This window comes from Seriola lalandi, unplaced genomic scaffold, assembly GCF_002814215.2.
Source record: "Seriola lalandi dorsalis isolate HSWRI2012SDOR001 ecotype SW California unplaced genomic scaffold, Sedor1 jcf7180002049799, whole genome shotgun sequence".
Classification (NCBI taxonomy): domain Eukaryota; kingdom Metazoa; phylum Chordata; class Actinopteri; order Carangiformes; family Carangidae; genus Seriola; species Seriola lalandi.
Window position 1 is genome coordinate 5355 of NW_019520352.1, and position 7167 is coordinate 12521.

General features: G+C 41.0%; 1 long non-coding RNA gene across 1 annotated transcript in view; it reads left to right on the forward strand.

Annotated features, from left to right (window-relative positions):
• Window positions 1-5947: 5947 nt before the first annotated feature.
• Window positions 5948-7167, forward strand: part of LOC111649010 (uncharacterized) — a 2290-nt gene continuing 1070 nt past the window's right edge. Inside the window, exon 1 of the long non-coding RNA XR_002760234.2 lies at window positions 5948-6145. This is a non-coding gene — a long non-coding RNA (uncharacterized LOC111649010). The remainder of the gene's footprint in view (window positions 6146-7167) is intronic.

A 7167-nucleotide genomic window follows, 5' to 3' on the forward strand; every position in this document is an offset into this window, starting at 1 on the left:
AGTTATCATTATAACAATTAGCTTATTATCAATTTAGATGCAGACATAGAAATAAATAAATAAACAAAGGTAAAGATAGATAGATACATACTTTATTTATCCCCTAGGGGAAATTCATGTGTCCATTAGCTCATTGTTGATGATAAAAAAAAATAATAAAAACAGTTAATAAGAAATGAACAATAATAATTAGATTAGTTCACTTCCTCTGGCTGAGGTGTTGGTATTGTCCAAGATGGCCTCCATCTTACACTGCATGCATCTCTCCACAATAGTCCTGAGTGAGTCCAGACTCCTGCAGCACAGACCCTTTTTGACCAGCTTGTTCAGTCTCCTCATGTTCATGTTAGACATGCTGCTGCCCCAGCAGACTGCAGCATAAAAAAGTACACTGGCCACAACTGACTGATAAAACATGTGCAGCATTTCACTGCAAACGTCAAAGGACATTAGCCTCCTGAGGAAAAACAGCTGGCTCTGCCCCTTCAGGTAGATGGCATCTGTGTTCAGGGACCAGTCCAGTTTAATGTCCAGGTGCACACCTAGGTATTTATAAGTGTGCACCACCTCAATGTCCTTCCTTCGAATGTTCACTGGTTGAAGGGTGGGCCTAGAAGGGTAGGAATACAGAATAAATACCTAACAACATCTAGAAATTTGACATGGTTGTTGGTCTCAGACATTTGAGTTTGAGTGTTTCTGAGGCTGCTGATTTCCTGGATTTTCACACACAACAGTCTCTGTAGAGTTTTTACTCACAATGGAGCCAACAACAAAAAAACATCAACAGCAGTTCTGTAAATAGAAACACCTTGTTGATGAGAGAGATCAGAGGAGAATGGACAGACTGGTTGCAGCTGACAGAAAGGTTACGGTCACTCAGATAACCACTCTTCACTACTATGCTGAGCAGAGAAGATTCAGAGTCCATCCTGGGGTGCTCACTGTTCTGTGAACTTCAGGGACTCTCTTCCACTGATCCCATGTTGTGTCCCACTGTTTCTACAGTACCCTGGAATGGACAGGGTACTGTAGAAACAACAGACAACACTGGCTCTAGAGAGGGCCTTTTTTATGTTACCTGAATGCTGTTAGCTCTCATCCTCAGCCACGCCTTATGTTTTTAATGCCATACCTAACATGTCTTCCCTGTCATTTCAGCTTGTTGTCGCTCCACTTCCGTGCGATGCGTCGACCAGGTTGCACCGTCCGATTTTAAACGGCTGGGGAAGGCGTACAACGTTAAACCGTTTGTTAATCCGTGCACACGTTATAATAATCGCGGCAAGACTTCAGCAACTCACAAAAGCCAGCTCCTGGCTGATTGCTGTCTCGACAATCATTTTCTGGTTGATCGGTTCAAACATGAGGCTCTCATCAGTCTCATCTGCAAAAAAGTTCAGGGCCTGGATCTGCCCCAGCTCCAGGCGCTGGCTAATGACTTGAACTTGCTTGAGCCACCTATCTCCTCCAAGCCATTGAAGGATCCCTCACTGATTCAGGAGTGTGGTCGCAAGTTCACTAATAACTCCCCTCCTCAAACTCATCCAACTGCTGAAATCAGGAGTACCTCTTTTGCTGTTCCACCACCATTGCGCACCTCCAGTGACAGCCTGCTTCCAACTGTCCAGCTCCTGCTCAACGAAATGAGCAGCATCAACACTCGTCTCCAGGCTCTAGAGGCACATACCTCAGGGCTGTGGCCATCATCCTCTGGGGATTTTGCCCCCAATTTTTCTGCTCCAGCTGGCATAGCTAAGCTGTCCAGCCACGCCCAGTCAGAAAACTCATTCGCCTGCTCAACTGCCGCTCCAGTAGCTGAAAAGAACTATGTTTCTATCGACAATCGCGCCACTGTTTGTCCCCTCAAGATCGAGCCGACTGCTGTATCGTCGTCATGCACTCCGACATTTGCCCGCCGTGACCGTCAGGTGCTAAGCCATATAAAATTGTTAATCTGCAATAACTTTAGTAACGCTATTTACACTTAAACTAAATGTCTCTTTCTCTACATTTGCAGCATGCGCACCAAAGCACACATTGTTCGATTTACCCACGGCGCAAACGACCCGTCAATCGTTTTAAGCGAAGAATCAACAATCCATCCGCGTTTCCTGCCAGTACCCAACAGTGTATAACTGGTAAAGAAATATGTAGATATTTTAATTTATATGTGCAAGTAAAGATGAATGACGTGGATGAAGTGCAGGTAAAAACAAATGAAATACATGAAAATTGTGTCTGGTGTTAAGAGCGTATTTTTATCCGAACATGTAATCGTCTCATTATAAATTAACATAAGAACCACCCTTTTTTTCAAACCTAATTTCCAGAAAAAAATTGTCTTATGTTTCATCTAATGCGGTACATCAAGTGCATCTGCAAAAATGCAAAATGTACCACTGTACCACATTGTTTTTTTGGGTTTTTTTTTTTTTATAGTTAATTTCCTTAGCTGTTGTGGCTACAATCTCAGAGCCTATTTGTTTACAAGTCTGTTTAGCAGGTAGGGTTGTGTTCAGAAACGATTGAGAGATAATTGCTGGTGAAGGTCTGGTTGTTTTACTGAGCTTTGTTGTGCGTGGTGACTACAACTTTATGTAATATTCATATTTTGATCTATAACTGAGTCTGTTATTCTCATTTCCAAACATTATGGGTAACATAGCTGTATGATTAATGTTTGCGATTGATCTCTGATCACATTTTAAACAGATTCTGCCAGAGTATTTAATTTGTTGTTGGATAGGCACAGTTTGTTCCTACACACACGGACATTTATGTAAATATGCATATATGTTGTGGTTTCTGATTCCTGATCATTTTGTCTGTTTTTATTCAGCTATAACTCAGAGGGAAACTGGGAACATGACAGCCGCCGCCCAGAGTGGAAGTGTCATCAACGCACCTCAGTTTACTGATGTTTGTGTGAAAGGGAATGTAACTTTCAATGTCAGCAACAAATATGGTAAATATTTCCCCTGAATTTATAAATCAAGTACATTATTATGTGTAATTGTGTAACTGCCTAAATTGAACAAAGTGCATTGAATCATTTGTGTGTTTCTCATAACATGTTCCATGTTTCTCTTTCAGTCCAACCTGCTGCCAGGACAGATGAGACTGGTGCTGTTACTCCCCAAACTGGTGATTGGCTAATTTATAATAATCTAATTGTCTAAATGACTACCTTATTTATGTTAAATTATGTACTTTATTATGTAAGTTCACCTTACTTCTGCTATTAAAATATAAGTAGAGTGAATTAATGAAGTCTAAATGCAAAATTACCAATCAGAAAAGTCACTGACCACCACATGTTTTTCTGTTCTTCCCTGTCATCTGTCCATCTTTACTTTACATATTTTTCTTTTTTAATAAATGCTAGCCTGAATCTCGCCAGCATACGAGCATCTGAGCTTTTGTAATCTGTAACAGATGTGGTTCAGTTCTGGTTCTTGGGGTTTGTTTTACCGCATTTCGACCAAAAAGTACTTTTCTTCAGGAACTAAAAGGTTCCTGTGGCCCATTGTTGTCTGCGTTTCCACGGCGGCCTAAAGTCCTGGGAAGATTATGCAAAATTATTACTTGACATTAGATTATTCACAGCACTTGAGGACATAACATACGAGACAAATTTCGTCCTGTATATATTCAATACAGGACGCAGCATTTTATTTTCAAATACGGAACGATCCCGTATTTTACATGAAGGGTGGTGACCTCCGGTTGTTGTGGTCCTTTATTTCATTCTCCTGTTTCAGTTTTTTACCTTCTCCCGGGCATGTTTTGCGGTGTGGAAAATGTGCTCGCTCGCTGTGGACTTTAAACATCCCGGGTGAAATGAAATGCAGCGAGGACTCGACCAATCAGAAATGTTCAGCACTGCAGACCACACCCCCAAAGTTCCTGAACCTTTGGAAAATACTACCTCCCGACCAGGGACTTTTAGGGGGATTGACCAATTAACCCAGAACTAAATTCAGACCCTGGTTGTTTTACTGAGCTTTGTTGTGCGTGGTGACTACAACTTTGGACAACTGGACCCACGAAAGATTCTGAACCCATCAAGTTTTTTGCATCAGTCTACTCATTTCCGTTAATGTCTGCGCCCTCTCCTAGGAACATTTCTCATGCACACCTCCCTTCTCTTGCTATTTATGTAATATTCATATTTTGATCTATAACTGAGTCTGTTATTCTCATTTCCAAACATTATGGGTAACATAGCTGTATGATTAATGTTTGCGATTGATCTCTGATCACATCTATAACTGAGTCTTCTGAAGTATTGCAACATGCCCCCTGGCAACCTCAGATCTCCTGCCCATTTCCTGATCACCTGCTGCCTACGATCAATCTTTATAAATACCTGTAAGAGGCCGAAGCCCATTTGAGATGAGCCGTAGAAGCACAGAATCAATCACCTGTGCTCACTGGACAATGGATGCCTCTTAGACTTCTGTCCAGCCTGATCCATACTTACTGTAGCGTCACACTGACATCAGCAGTGACGACACAAGATCAAGGCGGCTGCAGATTGCAGAACCAAGTGCTGCTGCAATGACTGCAGGACTTCACTGCATGATGGGGAATGGCTGGCTGATAGATCTTTGATCAACAACACTCTTGCATAGAATTTTTTTATTTTCAGTGGTTGAATGTTTGTCATACATGATGATTTTTAAAAGCAAAATTTGTAAAGATTATGTTAAGCTGGTCTATGTATGCATCACTGAGGATATTTTTATTTTGTATTTATTACGTGGAGAACTTGTATTTCTAATGTTTTTTAAGAATGTTTTTCTACTGATATTGGACAAATGTGAAAAGCACCGGTGGACATAGCCTGTGTGAAATTATTCACTAAATACAGGGATTCAAGAATAAACTTATCGCAATATGTAGCATATAATATAAACAACATTTACTGGTGACTGAGTATAAAGCTGGATAGGTTAGCTTGGGTTGTGTGTTAGGATCTTTTAATGACTACAATGACTTTTCTCTGTGTGCAGGTTGAGGTCTGCCTCTGCAGTCTAAAGGCTTTTGAGTCGAGCTTCATGAGCGATGAGACGTGAGGGCGGATCAATCATCATGTCGCTCACAGTTCACCACCCTCATGTGATGGACTCTCCTGGGCTTAGGATCACTGTTTGGCCTTGGACATTTCAGTTTTAAGTAACACAAATGGAATAGCCAGCCCACAGAATTCTTTCTTTGGCATGGATTAAATGACTCTGTAATGTGACAGTTGAATCCATTATTTTGTCTACTAACTTCCTGTCTACACCAGAAGTGAGATTGTGTCATTGCAGAGTTCAGACATCTGATCACCTTGCACCTACATTTTATCAAAAATCTGACTAGTTTTTTAGCATAACGTACAGTGAGAAGGTCTGACAGAACTGGAGATAATGAGAAAGGTATAATTTCAGTACAAACAAAACTGTCTGAGCACTCACCATGTGGACAGATATTATTGATATTGATATTATTGACATACTGTATCTCCCCTTTAGACAACTTTGTGTTTCGTGTTGGTTTCATCAATCAAGTGATTTGTCAAAATAAATCTAATTTGACTGAATGAACTTGTTCACATTTTTTCAAACAGGGTTTTCTTCCTGTAATCATTCTGACCTTTACAAGATCTCTGCCTAATGTGTGTTAGGTGATCCGTGTCTGCTCAGTTAGAGCAGCACAGATTATTATGGCCTGGATTTAAATGTAGACATTCTGTGAACTCTACTCCAGCATAGAATAGTTTTTTATTTTGTGTTGAACTGGGGAAAAAAGAGATGCAGACATCTGTAGTAGTGCAGCCTACTCTCACTCACAGGGTAATCTGACGAGTGATAAAGGGGGTGTCACAAAGCATAACCACGCCCTGATATCTCACCTTATCAAAGGTGTTTCGGCGGCAGCTGACATCATAAGACAAGGAAGCAGGTATGACTTTTCTTCCGCTCCGTGTACACGGACTCTGAAGTTAATATAATGTACAATAATAACTCTTAAGGAGCCAGAGGGATGTTTCTCCTCTCTTTAATATCACTACTCTGAAGTCAGTGGAGTTTGGAGAAGTAATACAGAATGGAAAACCAGTTTACAAGTCGCCGGGATCCAGCTGCGTCACAGTGTGGTAAGAGGGCCATTTTCTGTCATTGCTGTTGGCATCATGAACAGCTCTGTTTGAAACAGGAAAGAAACAATTTTTCCGACTGTAATTATTAACTGTAACCTTTGACATGATGCAACCTTTTTGCCAGGGGAGCGAAAACTGCACGAACCTTATAAAGTGAGTTGTGATGAGGCGCGTTGTTTTCTGGAGGCAACAGAAAGCGATTCGGGGACTGACTCACAAACACTTGGTGAAGTCAATGGCGCTGTATTTCACTGTTATTTTAAGGGCGTATTAAAAGAGTAATACCTGTATAGGCAGGTGCACGACGCGCGTACACTCTGCCTGTTATGCACAAGCGCACTAAGCTGAAAACCGTGCTTCAGATATTTGGATGAGTCGGGTGATTGTATGTGTGTTGCACAACGTTACCATTTCCTGGTAAATTCATCTTTCCCGTCACGAACTTTGTCCCATCAAGGTTTCATAATGAACCGAAAATGTAATTACACTTCTGATAATATAACTGTAAAGACGTCTAACGTAATTAGTGCTGTTGCTTCTTTGTCGCTCAGCCAATTACTTGCCTTTTGGGGTGCGCAGAGCTGCGCTTTCAAAAGCCCAATGTCTAAATTCACAGTTTGTCTTAGTTTTCACGCCTGGACTGAAATCAATGGCGCAGTATTTCTCTCTTATTCTCATTTCCAAACAATATGGGTAACATAGCTATATGATTAATGTTTGCGATTGATCTCTGATCACATTTTAAACAGATTCTGCCAGAGTATTTTATTTGTTGTTGAACTAGGGGGAAAAGAGATGCAGACATCTGTAGTGCAGCCTATCCTTACTGATGGGGACCTACTGACATATGTGGCACAGGAGTCAAGGTGGATGGGACATTCAAGTTTTTCATTCTGCAATGGGAAACAATCGGTTCAGAAAGATGGATCAGTGTTTCCTCTACATTCATTTAGCAGTGTTTCCCGCCACTGCTAAATCATAGCCGCCACGCTTTCAAATGTCTTTTTTTTCTTTTTTTT